This window comes from Pyrgilauda ruficollis, unplaced genomic scaffold (assembly GCF_017590135.1).
Source record: "Pyrgilauda ruficollis isolate IOZ18807 unplaced genomic scaffold, ASM1759013v1 scaffold38, whole genome shotgun sequence".
NCBI lineage: Eukaryota > Metazoa > Chordata > Aves > Passeriformes > Passeridae > Pyrgilauda > Pyrgilauda ruficollis.
Window position 1 is genome coordinate 4,588,887 of NW_024525267.1, and position 14,304 is coordinate 4,603,190.

The 14,304-nt window shown below is 43.9% G+C and overlaps 1 protein-coding gene across 9 annotated transcripts in view; it reads left to right on the top strand.

Annotated features, from left to right (window-relative positions):
• The first annotated feature begins 851 nt into the window (after window positions 1–851).
• The window catches only part of TRAF3 (TNF receptor associated factor 3), a 70,303-nt gene continuing 56,850 nt past the window's right edge, over window positions 852–14,304 (top strand). For 7 of the 9 annotated variants that reach the window (XM_041476248.1, XM_041476257.1, XM_041476256.1 and 4 more), the window contains exons 1-3: window positions 852–1,027; window positions 1,258–1,392; window positions 1,996–2,051. The gene's annotated coding sequence lies outside the window, so the exon portion shown is untranslated. The remainder of the gene's footprint in view (window positions 1,028–1,257; window positions 1,393–1,995; window positions 2,052–14,304) is intronic. The other 2 variants (XM_041476252.1, XM_041476255.1) reach the window with 2 other exon arrangements.

The following is a 14,304-nucleotide window of genomic DNA, read 5'->3' on the forward strand; positions in this document are numbered from 1 at the left end:
TGGCGGGGACACGACAAGCCACGACAGCCAACGATGCACCGTGTAAAAGCGTGACCGCCGGTACAGGCGGAACACATGCCCCGGGTCGGGACACGCTGCGGAGCTAGCGGAGCACGACGCAGGCATTTATTTCACCTGGCTGCCGGGAGCGACAGGTTCTGTGGGCTGCCAGCGCCGCCTCCTTTCCTCGGTGGCCTGGGGAGGAGACGCGGGTGCTTCTCGCACCTCCGGGGCGCCGGGCAGGGGTCACCCCCCCACCCCCTGCCCGTCGCCGGGACTCGGGGCTGGCACCTACGGCCGGCGGCTGCCGGGGCGCCCCGACCGGTCTGTCCCGGGGGCGAGCGGCCCTGGCTCGCTGCTCTTTCCTGATCTCTTCCAGACCCTTCTCCCGCTCCCGACTGCTGTTTTCGCTCCCTCCCGTTCTTCCCAGTGGTATTTTCTTTGTTTAATGAACGCTATTGTGTTCGAGGCGCCTCTTTGAGCGGGGCTGCTGCACCTCCCCCGGGATAGGCAGGGAAAGCGAGCAGCTCTCCCGCTCTCCCGGAGCCCCGCGTCCCGGCGCCATCCCCCGCGCCCTTCCTTCCCCCCAGCGCCCAGCAGCAGCGCCCGCCCTCCGGCCGAGCCCCCACGGCTCCGCCGGCACCACGCCGGCCCGGAGCGGGACGCGCCGCCCCCGCAGCCCAGCCCGCGCCTCCTCCCCCGGGCGCGGGGCCCCTTTGCCCGAGTCGTGCCCGCGGGAGGGGGGTGACAGCAGCATCAGGTGCAGCCGGGGCCAGCGGCCAGGGCAAGCCCGGCCCCCGGCTGCCGCCTGCGCGCTGAGCGGCTGTGCCGGGCCCGCCCTCGGTGATTGGGAGGAGCCGGGAGAGCAGCGGGCTTCGCCGGGGATTTCCAGCCCGAGCGGGCGGGAGAGGAAGTGCGGGGCGGGGGGAGACGGCGCACAGCGGTCGGGACTTTCCGCCGGGCTGGCGGTCGCCTTCGCCCGGCTCCAGCTGCCGCCCGCCGCCCCGCTCCCCGCACACGCTCGCAGGTAGGGCGGCCGCGGGGCTCGGCTCGGCTCGGCGGCGGAGAAGGAGGAGGAGGGAGGGCGGGAGCTTCGCTGCCGCCGTGGCGGCGGCTCCCGCGCGGGGCTCCGGCACCGGCCGCGCTCGCCTGCCCGCGCTCGGGCGCTCCGGGCACGGGGCCGGGGCCGGGCGGGCGGCGGGAGCCGGGGGCGCTCCGGCGGGGGCACTGAGCGCTGACCGAGGCATCTGCTGCCAGGCAGGGGCCGAGCGCGCTGCACCCGCAGCCCGTGCCGGGACCTCGGCGGCGGCCGGTGCCTGGGGATAGATCAGCCTGCGGCGGAGCGGCGCGGACTCTCCTGCCCGGACGCACTCGCACTCCAGGGCTTTGCAGGTGCCCCTTTTCGCTTACTTATTCCTGCCTCCCCCTTCCCTCCCCTGCTCCTCTCGCTCTCTGCCCCGCTCCCCGCGGTGCGTGTGCCTGTGCGGGGAGCGGAGGGAGGCGAGGCCAGGAGCGGAGCCGGGAGCCGCGGCGGCGCTTGCGGCGTTTGATGTGTCGTTTGAATGCAGAAGGCTCGCTCGCTCCTGGCTCCCTCCATATGCAGTGCTGGGGGCGGGCCGACGGCCTTTAAAGGGGCATTGCCGGCAGCGCCGCGCCTGGCGCGGAGCGCGGTCCCGGCTGCGCGTCCCCCCGGCTGCCGCTGCGGCGGAGCCCCCGCCGCTCCCCGGCCATGGGGCTGCGCCCGGACCCGCCGGAGCTGCCCCTCATCGGCGCGCAAGGAGTTGTGTTTTCGCAAAGTCCGCCTGCCTGCACCGGCGCTGCGCTATCCCCGTCTGCCTGCCGTGAGCGGAAAGAAAAGTGTTTTGTTTTCACGCCATTCATTTCGTGCGCTGATTCGCGACGCCGCGTTTTAGCGCGTTGAATGAATCGCCGTGTTGTAGATTAGGAAAAAAATCATGAATGTTTAAAAGTTTATACTGAGTCATTCCTCTGCAGATTAACCTATGACTGACTCATAATCTGAGAACTGCAGTGGCTTGTGAAATAGGAAGGTAAGGCATTTACCTTGATTTATTTCTGTCTTTTGAGTGCCTGAGATCTGAATTTCCTGCAGAAAATCAGGAGAAATTGTGTTAACGTTAAGAGGCATAATCTCATGTTCTGCCGGTCAGAGCCTGTGTGTGACGTGACAGACTGTATGTGCTCCTCTGCGTGGATCTTCACCACGCATTAGAGCATCTTTCATCTTTTGCTGTTTCTGTAGTAGTAAAATGTGGGAAGTTCCGGTGATACAATTTGAAATATGCTGTCTCTGGGTCTGCGACTTCTCTAGCTTGTCGAGATCCGAGCCTTATATGCTTTATATTGTAATTTACGTGTTTTCTATTTCTTGAGTAGAATGGTGTGTTTTTCCTTGCAGATTTGTCCCATAGGATGTACATAGCATTACTGAGCACTAATCTGGACTTGCATTCATAGACTGGAAAGGAGTTTAGTGCATGATGCAAAGGCGTACTAGCAGTGTCTAGCTTAGACAAATGAAACAGTATAATTTGAAGTAGTTAGTTTTAAAATGCATTTAAAATGGCTATTGGCTTGCCTAGAAGTCTGGATTAAAAGGCTGCACTGGTGGTTGTTACTGCATGTTGTCCTTTTTAACCAGCCGTTGCCTCATACCACATGTGGATTGAGATCTAAATGCTGTTTGTGGTGATTAGGGAGAGGGCTATTCATTTAAGGTGAGAAATACGTGAACATTTGGACGGAATCAGTTTTTTATGGCTGCCCTGGGAAGCCCCTTGTCATAGAGCTTGGTAACGGAAACATTGATGTATCATGAGCTTGGGCATTGCAAGCAGGCGGCACTAGGGGGTTATAAAACTTGGGTTGTTCCAGTACAAGAATGGTAGGTGTTTTACTGAAATATGACTTGGTGAGTTGCTTCTAATAATAGCTGGACCTAGAATATAGAATCATAAAGTGCATTTGGTATCAACACAAATTAATTCTAATCAAAAGGGGGTGCTAAATGACTCAGTCTTTAGGCTTTCCTGAAGTCCTCCTGTAATTAAGTTTGATGATACCAATTTTGAGAAGCCATTCTTGCATGGATTCAGAGAATTTGAGTATCATGTAAGTGTATTTACTGTTGATACATCGGCATCAGTGACCAGAGATAATTTATGGAGTCTTACTAGTCCATGTAAATTCGGTTTGTCTTTTAAATGATCTGGGGATCATGTTGTATTTTAGGTCTTTACATTGTTCTTGTCCATAATGAACACTTAAGGAGAGAAGAGGAACGGCTTTTTGGTACTGAAATCCAGCTGTTCTATAGTAGATATGGCAATGCTGAAAATACAAAAAGCCAAAAACCTTGATTTTTGATTGTTAAGCAGCTGATCATAGTTCTTCTTCAGATGAAAAGGCCATTTAAAAATAGGAATGACTTAAATCTACTCCAATCCTAAACTGGCCTTGTATGAATAGATATTGTGAAAACACAACATTCTGATCTCTTATCTCTTAGATTATGTAGTTACTGGATTTTATTAGAGTTTTTTTTTATTATGATAGTGTTTCTTAGTTGAAGGTGCTGCATCTTATGATGTGTGAAGATGGCTCATTACACATTGGTTTCAGGTATCTGATGCACAGTTCCTTTAAAGAATTGCTAAGGCTTGAGTTTGTGTGTGTTTGTTTCTTTAAGCTGTGGATACTTTCTGAATAGAATACTTCTATCTGAAACCTCCTTGAATTTTTGGTGTCTGGCTCAGGAACACCAGAAGTGGTGGGAGAAATTGTAGATTTCAAGATGAAATATGGGGAAAAGAAGCCAAGGGGAAGGAGAGTTGTGTGGTTTTGTGCAGCAGAATAAAGGTGTGATTGTAGCACAAGAGGGAGCGATGTACTTGCACTAGGTTTTGTCTTAAACTTTTTAACCTGTGATGATGAAGTGGTGCTGTAGAAACTACAGTAGTAAGGGGCTGGCAGAGAGGATATAACTGGTTTCCCAGCTCTGCCTGCTGGAATCCCATGCCCTCATAAATGGATAGTTTAAGGTGAGTATATTTAGTTTTGACAAATCACAAACATTTCATTTTTTTTCGGTCTTTTTTCTTGCGGCAGGAGGAAGGACTAGAGAATTGGGAGAAAAAGGGAGTCACCTTATAATGAGCTATCATTAGGTGCCCACAATGTAGGAAGATGTGTTCTCTCTCTCTTTTTGTAATAGGAAAGAAGAGAAAAGGAAATAAATGCAAAAAAGCTCTCAGGATATCTAAGGGAAGTAAGAAAAGTATCCAGTGGAAACATCTTAGAACTTAAGGAGAAAATGAAGCAAAAAGTGATTTGCTATTGAGAATTCCATATGTGTCTGAGAGAGGGAGAGATATTTACATAGTTTTTGAGGGGGTGTTTGTTTTCTTCATGTACATCTTCTCTTCTGGAGCCCTGATGGAAAAATATCATTGCCACTGTGACTTCAAATTGCTACTGACTGTTGGCTTTGTAACTAGGTTAACAGGGCGAGTGTCTCTAAAATTATATACAACAACTGTAGGTCACTAATCCTCTCCACCCCCCAAAAAATGCTAAGCCTTTGATTTCTGTGCTGTTGTTCTTCCCCGCTGCTTTGCTCTGCATGTATAAAATGTGATTTCAGTAGAATTTCAAGTTCTGCTGTTCATCTAGTCCAGGCAGCTTGGGAAGCAAAGTCTCAACATGTTTGTGTGTGCAGAAGTTCAGTATTGTGTGTGTGTGATGGATTCCATCCCCTGCTCACTCCGTCTACTGAAATTTGGAGTGTTGTGTACTTGGACATCAAGATTTGAATTTTGCCAGTTGCAGGCTATAGAATCTCAGTAGGTATAACAGGAATGCCTTAAGTTGGAATATTTCCGAGTTCTGGTATTATTTTATATAAATAATTTATAAAATAAGTTTTATATATATATATATAAGTTTCATAAAATGTTGATTTGTAAAATAATTTTCTTTGATGCATAGAGGAAACGTTCTGTAGATTATCTGCCATGATAGAAGTTGCTACTAATTCTGTAGTAATTTAAATGCTCTGAAGTGAATCTTTTCTTGCATACAGTAAACGCGTCTCAAAAATATTTGTGAAAGAAGTTATGAATCTTCCATTTTACATGTTTTAGTGATGACTGTAGGTAGCTCATAATTAGAAAAATTTAATATTTGGAATAATACTGGACTTTTGTCTCAGGTTTTGGTTTCTACATTAATGAGAAAAACATATTTTTGTAGATAAAGTAAGATATGCACATGGAAGACAAGCTCAAAATGCCATGAGTCTTTACAGCTTTCTTAGGTGTCTAGGAAAACAAGTAATTTGGATTTCATCTGTCTTGCAAATGTTGTTGTGTTGCAGTGCTAGTGTAAAATAAGTGCCTTCTTGGCTGCCACTTTGTTTCTGCAAGCCTTGACATCAATCAAGAAAGAGAAGATGGTCCACTGCAGGTGCCAGTGTAAAACCAGGAGACCTGGAGGCTGGGCTTTGGCTTTCTGACATTCCTGTAGATGTGTGTACTTCGGCCTTTCAGTTAGGGCCCAACCAACAAGGGGCTTTGATGTTGCAGTGCTGAGTGATGTGACATCATGTCCGAGTCCCAGGGGCAGAAGGGGGATTCCAGCCCAAGTTTCCTACTTCCCTGGGGAGTATTCTCATCATCAAACCACAGGCCAGTTGAGAGTAGTGTCACTTCCTTCTCTTGAAACTTTTTGCCATGCCAGGAAAAATCAAAACTCAGTGTGCCTAAGAAACAGAGTGAGAGGAAGCATGATGTCTCAGTCAAGTGGTTAGGATTTTTGTTAGGATTAGCAGGATGAGTAAAGACTTAAGAGTCTGCTGATGCTTCATCCTCTGTTGTTTATTGTTTTCTCATGCATTTGAACTTGATGTTCTTCCTGAGGTTATCAACGCTTCAGGATGTTTTCTTAAGTGTGGAATATGTGCTGGGAAAGACAAGAGAAACTGGGGTGTTGTGCAGGTTTAGGTGGTAGCTGACTGGGGTTCTGAAAATAACTTTGATGCAGCTAGTGGCTTGTTATGTGTCTTAGCTTCTTGCTCCATATACAGACCATTTTCCTAAGCTGTAGTAACATGGGAATAGCGGTACTTTCCTATGATCTGAGGACATAAAAATGAGGTGCTGAGACCCAGCAGGGCAGTGCAGGCGTCATCTGTTGATAAAGTGAGTGAATTACAAGTGCTGTGTGGAGGCATCCAGTCCTGCCTCTCTGCAGAGCTGTGCCACCCTGCGCCGTCAGCGTCCTGGGACAGGAAACAGCACAGCACTTGCTTTGCTCTTCCATTGATGCCCACAGCAAACATGCAGTGCTCTGTGAAGCTGGGTGTACGGGACAGGATTTTTTCAGTGATAGTTGTTCCCGTACTTGTACTTGTTCCTGGATTTCTCCTTTGAATGTTCTAGAAAAGTAACATTTTATTACTTATTTTATGGAGCCAGCTTGCATGGTACTTGTGCCACTTTGTAACAGCAAAGCTCAGTGCATAAACCAAATGTGAATGGATTTTGTTTTGTAACCTGATCTCTGCACATACAAGAGAGAGATAATTAGAGCAATTATTAGAGGTTTTTATAATGAAGGTCTTGTGTGCTGCACCAGATTGACTGTGCCCACTCTGTGTCTTTCCACAGAGAGGAACCTTGTGAGAGTGGGTTGCTTTGTGTGTTGAGGCTTGTGAATTAATGACTTGCAGATGTAAGTCTTGATTTTTGCCCAGGAAGTATAACTTCATCATTTTGATTTAACTTGTTCTTGTTTTAATCTCCTCTAAACCATCCCAAGTGACTCCTCTTCCTGCATTTAAGTTCTTCAGTTACCAATGGATTGCTCTTGTCCGTGCTGTGCTTCTCTTCCATCATGTTTGTCCAAACAGTATAAATGCTCTTAATTTCTCCAGCTGGTCCTTCTGATTCTTAGAAGTGACTTATTTTGACCTGATTTTGAGCAGATTTCTTGCAATTTTAGAGTTGCTAACGGATGACTTTTATTCCAAGGTGGTTTCATCCTTGCACTTGAGCAAAGTAACTGCATTCTCCCCTTCACTTGCATTTATGTAATTTTTTTTTTTTTTCCTTGAAATACCTGTTTCCAGGATTGTACCTATTTTCACACTCTGGCAAGTAATTTCTGTCTGCAAAATCCACTTCTCTGTGACCTCTCTGTAGCTGCCTGCTTCTGTGATTCCCTCTCTGCCCCACCTCCCACTCCAGGTGAATTAACATGCTCTGTTCTTCCAGGTCACAGTGCAGTGTACCCTTACTGTTGTCTGAAGTACATGTGTCTACACTTGTTCTTATTCCATCCTTTCCACTGTCATCTTTTCTGTTCAGGGGATGTTTTTATCATTGCAGCTGTTGTGGTTGAAGTTGGTTAGGATACCAGCTCCGTATTCAGTAGATGAAGATAAAAGTCCTTGTGGTTGTAAAGTGCCATGTTCTCAAAATATTGCCATTTGGCAGTTTGAGTTGGATACCTAAATAAATGAAGACTGCTGAGCTGCATGTGTGCCTGTCTAGCAGTTTTGGAACCCTTTGATGCAGTAGCATTTCCATTGCATTCTCCAATTTAGTGTTTTGGTGGGGAGCTGGGGAATAAAGGATTTGTGCTAACTTCATTTGGAATTAATGACATGCAGTATCCCTTGAAGTCAGTAGTGTCCTGTTCTCTGTCAGGAGTTGAATCATGTTTCTATCTACAGAACCTGAGCATGCTATAGTTCAGATTAGCAAATACATCTCACTACTCACCCATGGTGTCAATATGTGATGGAAATGCCAATGAATCCTCTGCTGTAGTTCAGATAGTAGGTATTGCTGTTGTGTTGCTCATACTGTTTGGCAGGTGGTTTTTGTAGCAGTGTGGTTTTGAGCATGGACAGAAGAATTCTTTTGCAATCTCTAGGAAGATAAGGCAAGTTTATTATTATTTGAGCATTGAATTTCATCGGATATTTTTCACTAGTTGGCACCATAAATTTCCCTTATTCCTCTTCCTTCTTGCAAATTCCTGAGAACTGCACTTTCATTTTGAAAAGGGTTATTTAGAAATGCAACTTTCAGTATTTTAGCCAGTAAGATCTTGAGGGAGTTTTGGGGGATTTACTCTTTTGGTAGTTTGTGTGGTTTGGTTGATGTTTGGGATTTTTTTTGTTGTTGTTATGTCGGAGTTTTTTTGTTTGGTTGGTTTTGTGTGTGCTTTTGTTTGCTTTTTAAAGACAGATTTAGGACAAGCAAATAAATATCTACCCACTGCATTCTGTGTATTTTTGTAGAGGAGACTCTCTCAAAATAAATGAGGAAGAAGCTTGAAATGATCCTGTTTGTGTAAATAAAGCTTTTAGTACATATAGCCAAAGTATGATGGTGTAATTTTGCAGAATTAATGACTAAGATTTTGATGGTGTTTTTGTTTGGTTTTGGGTTTTTTTTAATACGAACTCTCAGTATATTAGTTGACTGTTTTGAGATGAGCTTGGGCAGACAGACTTTGAAAGTCCTCTGAGCCATACATAAAAAGGCAGTTATTCCAGAACAAGTGTCCATGTGCTGAGTTAATTGGAAAAGTTCAATGTAGTTGAACCCTTACTTACAGTATTGTGATTTATATAATGAACACGGAGGACAAAAGGCAGTGAGGGAAAAAACGACTTCTTGTGTATCCAGTTATACATAAGTTCTGTCATGTCTGTTGGCAAGAGATAAATGATGGATGTTTACACCAGGCTTCATGCTGCACACTTTATTGATGCTTACAATAAATTGCTGCACATCTCCCATAGGGTGTTTTGTAGCAGGATTGCAGCCTGAAGATGTCTGGGAATGCATAACTTCATCTTAGGTTGGGGTTTGTCTATGTACTGTACACTTGAGAGGTAATGACATCTCTGTTTTCCTTTCTGAAGGCAAGTTGAAACATGCCTAAGGTAGCTGGAACTGCTGCACAGTTATTGTTGTTTGGGTTTTTTTATGAATTTCTAACTAAAAATCTTCCTAAAATCTTATCTCCTGGTTAAACAAAGATCTTGTGTACTTAAGAAATTTCTGTATGAATGCAATGTGGGTGTGTGCAGAAAAAAGGACTGTGATTGTCTATGGAGAAATGGTTTGGCTCCTCTTGTAGCTAATCAGATTTTATAGGGTAATAATTAGGCCATGTGCTAAAGTACCAGTTGTTAACACCTCCAAACTTAAATATTTGTCATGTTAAAGAAGGGGGGAAATTGGTGAGCTCTCCATTAGGTGGTGCTGCTGGGATTGAAATATTTATATACCCAATAGAAGCAGGCTTCTGCCTAGAACTATTTCCATGTCTGTATTTTTCTTTTGGAGGTCTTCTCTTTATTATAATAAACTTTTCAAATGTAGGAATACTTGCTAAGGTATGGGTTTTTTTTCAGTTTGAAGTGATTAGATAAAATACTAAAAAGACAGGCTGTCATCATGGGAAGGAGGTATGGAAGGAATCAATCATACGCTTTTTGTGTGGGTGATTTAGATTTTAGCAGCTGCCTCTGTTGCAGCTCTCATCTGTGCAAGTGTTGACTCCATTATGTTCATACCCTGCTGCCATGTAGATGGGGATACTGTAGCATTAAAGAACTGCAGTCTCAAGAAATATTTGATTTTAAAATCCCAAAATTAATTAGACTATTACAGCAAAAACGCTCTTGTGAATCTTTTGAGTTCCTATGATCTCTTTTACTCTGTCTACCAGCATTTCATTTTAAAGAGCTGTGTTGTGACTTAAACACATCATGATGGTATTTCTTTGCTTAAGCCCTGACTGACTACTGACTTTAGAAAAACCTAAGGGAGCAAAGATGGTGCCTGCACACAGAGGCACTGAGTACCATCTTAAATGCTGTAGGTTGTTCCCTGTGGTGTGAAGTTGATGCTCAAAAAGTGAGCATATGAGATATGGCTAAACTCTTTATCTGCCAGTTCTACACAGGACTTGGCATCTGGAATTGTACTAAACACCTGTGATTAGACCCTTGACTCTCTCTGCAGTAGTTAGAGCTGAGATACGAACTAAATGAAAAGTGAATTTGTTAAGTACTTCTTGCTGGTAGGGTTGCTTCAAAGATAGCAGAATGAGGTTGCTGAGATCTCTGAATTTTCTCACACCACAGGGCTGTAAGTAGAAAAAAAACCCCAAACTTAATTTTTAGAAATGGTGTTGGCCAAGAGCAATCAAGTTAGTCACATTGGGTTCTCTTTTCATTACAGGTAAAAGTAATTTTAGTGTGATTTACAGAATCAAGATAACTATAACCAGCTAGCAAAAAAAGTTTAGTAGCATTGAAAATAACTGAGCAAGAAATGCAAGAGATGCATTTTTTTCATAAGAAACTGAAACTAATCCTTTTTTCTTTCTTTTGAAGAAGATGTAGCATAGCAAAAATCCACTTCTTAGAGTTAGAAACTTTAAGGAATTTCAGATCTAGCAGATGGAAGCCTAGCTTAACAGTCTTGACCTGAGTTTAACAGCTGTTGAGGTGGTGTGAGAGAGCCAGTGGGAGTCACATGCAATTTTGTGTTTTCGAAGAGAAAAGAGAGAAGTTTGCGAAAATCCTTGTTGGCTTTCTAAACTTGGCCAGGATTAAAATGTGTGATTGTCAGATGTACTTAATTCCTCAAAATATTAACAGTAAGTAATATAACAGGTTCAGGTAATAGGCAGGGGGATGATTCTACTTGATCTTAATCATTTATTTTGGAATAACTCAGTGTGGTAAGTGGAAAAATGGACAAGTTGTTGTGTGAGAGAACTTGGCCATTAGTGTTTTATCAGTTTGCTATAATGATTTAGAGCTGGCTAATAATAACCCTTAAAGGAGCAATTAAAAGGTAGCAGCTGTGATGTTCGGCCATACGACGTCGTATCAAATGTGAACTTGTCCTCCCTTGGTTACGTGATTGGCTTGGTGAGTGGGGCCAAAGATGAAGGTGGAAACCCATCAGGAAGGAAGAAAATTGTGCTTGGTCACCTTGAATAAAAAGCCTTGATTCTGACATTGCCCAGGATAGAGTATGGAGAGAAGGCTAATAGTATTCTGCACTGTCTTAGTAGATGCATAACAATTAACAAAACCTGGCCTTGCTTCTTCCCTCCTACTTTGACTTTGAAGTGGGAGTCAGTGGGAGACTGACTCTGTTTACAGGCTAAGATTTGGCAATTAACAGGATTTGTCACTGCATTTTGCTGTGCTTAGACTCCAGATTGAGGAGTAACAAAACGGCATCCAACAGCATATCCCACTGTCATGTTGATCACAGAGGATGTAGTCAGGACAGGGAAGGAGTGACAACATATTGTAGTGTATTGAGGTTGTGTCTCGTTTATTTTTAGGTGAAGAATGTAAGTGACAGGAGGCCTAGGAAGTGATAAGAGCAGGGTTGTGGTACACACACTAAAAATGAATGGGATGGTATATTTCTGCTTTAAAGAAAAAGAAAAAAAAAGTAGTAAATAAATGATCAAACACAAGATTTTGCATAAATGAAGGATTTTATTTGCACAGGTATCTTGTGAGAAATGAGTACATGTCTCATGTGCCTGGGCAAGAATTTATTGATGTACAGGAAAGCTCTTGATAATAAATATGAATGGCTGTCCTGAGTGATTAAATGAAATGCTAGAGCCTGATGTTATCTTAGATGCAATGTGTCAGGCTTGATGCTGTTACTGACACCAAAATGAAATCATGTATCTTCATCACTCAGAGTAGGCCCAGAGCTGCAGAGTACTGGAACTCCCTTTTCTACCTTTAAACCTAGTGTTTAAATCAGTGCTGGACATGACTTCTGTGTTATATGACATTGTGACTTGAACTTAAAAACCATGATTTTGTCATGATTTCAGGTTTGGGTTTGTCTTGTTTTGTTTTTTGGGTTTTTTCACTACTGCAACATAGTAAATTTCAAGGAAGAGGTGGGAAGGCCAAATAAAGATGTAACAATATCTTAATGTTGTAGTAAGTTACCAGGGCCATTGCCAAGTATTACATGCATTAAGTAAGATAGAAACAAGAGCATTTAATCTATGTTTTAATAACATTTCTGTATGGCTTTATTCCCTGTTAGAGCTCCCTGATGCATTCCTTAAACTGATGTCTCTGTTCTTCTGGTCTCTACTCATTTTCCTGTAAATAGAAATTTTTTTTAAAGAAAGCTTAAATGTTTGGATACAAGTGACTTCTGAAGTGGTATTTCCCTACAGCTACCCTACTTATCCAGATGCAAGAGTAAAGAGGCTAGTGTATAATGGCTGTTAATTAATACAGAAGAGTTCAGTCTCCATTGCTCTAAGATGTAGAGTATTAATCTCTTTTCAGTAACTAGGATAAATGGTGACTTGGGGTCATTCTTCCTGCAGATACCCACTGTGGTCAATCAGTCCTCTTTGACAGTATCACAGCTTTGCTGTGACTGTGGCAGAACTAGTTAGGCAATCCAAACTAACTTTGGAAAAGCAGGCAGTGTGAGAATTGAAATGAGGCTGATGAATTTTCAGCATGATGTTAACTGATAAAACTGATCTGCTGCTGATATTGAATGAGGGAGAAATGCATGGGGGTACAGATGTTGGAGTGTTCCCCACGTTAAATCAGTGACCACTGCCTGCAATCTGCCTGGGTGTAATTGTTTCTGGTGGCTGTCTAAACACAGAGTGCTTCAGGGTTGTCTCCAGTGTGTGCTCAGACTTGGGGATAGTTGGACTGGAGGTGTGAAGTTTGGGGAGCCAATATGCCATACAGGGCACTTTGTCTGCAGGCAGAGCACTGTAGAAAGACACAAGCCTCCATTACAGAATTAGGAGTCTTTCAGGTGTGGAGTGGTGTTCTGCCTTCTTTCATCATCTCCATTTCTCATTCACCAGAGGCCTAGATCAGGGGCTGTTCTATAGGCTGGAACACAGCTGTTTGTTGCTGCTGCAAGGATTTGTTTTTCTAACTCGTCCTTTATCACTGCTCTAGGTTTTTTATATAGTATTTTATTTCTTGTGTGGTTATTTTGTTTTGTTTGGGTTTTTTTTTTCTAATTTGTACTGGGACTTTTGTGTTTCAGATTACTGTACTAAGATTCTTCCCTGTACCATGTGGAGATACAGCATTAGAAAAGAATTACTGAAGCTTCTCTGCCATTATGTTCCTATGTGAATTGAGGCAATGGGTTTTATGGTGTTACCTTAGCTTGTAAGAGTAGCTCCAAGTGTTCTGAGCTCTGTAGGGCCATCTTGCAAAGTAGCAGATTAAGCTTGCTCCAGCATGCTTTCCAGATGTTTAACATTGCAGGAAGAGCTGTGCTTGCTCTTGAGATTTGAGTGGAAGACCTGAGGCAGACCCACAAAGCCAGTATTTTTCTGGCTATAGTTTTTTAGGAAGGCCAATCAGGAGTGCAGCCTGCCAGTTCGTGGAGGGTGAGGACTTACATCCATGTGTGGATAAAGATGGTGAAGTCCATGTAAGTACAGCACTGTCAAGACTGGCCAGAAGAGTCTGGTTGCAGGAGAGGAGCAATGTTCACTATCCCAGGAAACAGAACTGTGCTGCTGTTTGCCCTCCATGTGAACTGATGGACACATGGACAGCTGTGCTGAGGACCCAAGAGAATGCTTTGGTAATTACTACATGGAGATGTTGCTTTTTGCTTGAGCAGTGCAGCAGCATCGCTGGTCTTGGTCTGTATGTTCCAGGCATAGAATTTAGGCCTTCAGATGAATGAGTGCATCAGCAGATAACAGAAAGGCACATGCTTTCTGATTTCTGTGCTGCATGTGCTTTTTTGTCTTTCTCCATAATTACAGGTTGGTTCTGTTGGGCAGTGGAGGCAGCCCCCATCACTAGGTTTCAATTTAAAAAGAAGCATATGGTTACTTGAGTCAGAAGAACTTTCTCATTCATTCTTCTGTTACCATCAATGTGGCTTTTGCTGGCAAATACATAGGTAAATTGTTTGTGAGAATAAAAATGAGATGGGATGTCTTGATGTACTGTGGAGGACGAGAATGTTTCAGTAGGACAGAATACTCTAGAAAGGCATCTGCATCACCAAAAGCAGATAAAAAAATAAGAACTATAGAAACAGTTGTTCATATATTGCATTATGGAGTGCCAGCACTAAGGCACTCCGTAGTGAACATGAACTTAATTTTCTGAATTTGAGCTTCTGATCGTGTGTCCCCCTGAATGCTTTGTGGCTGCTAGGAAAGTTGTTTCGCACTGTCGTGGTAATAGAATTATACTAC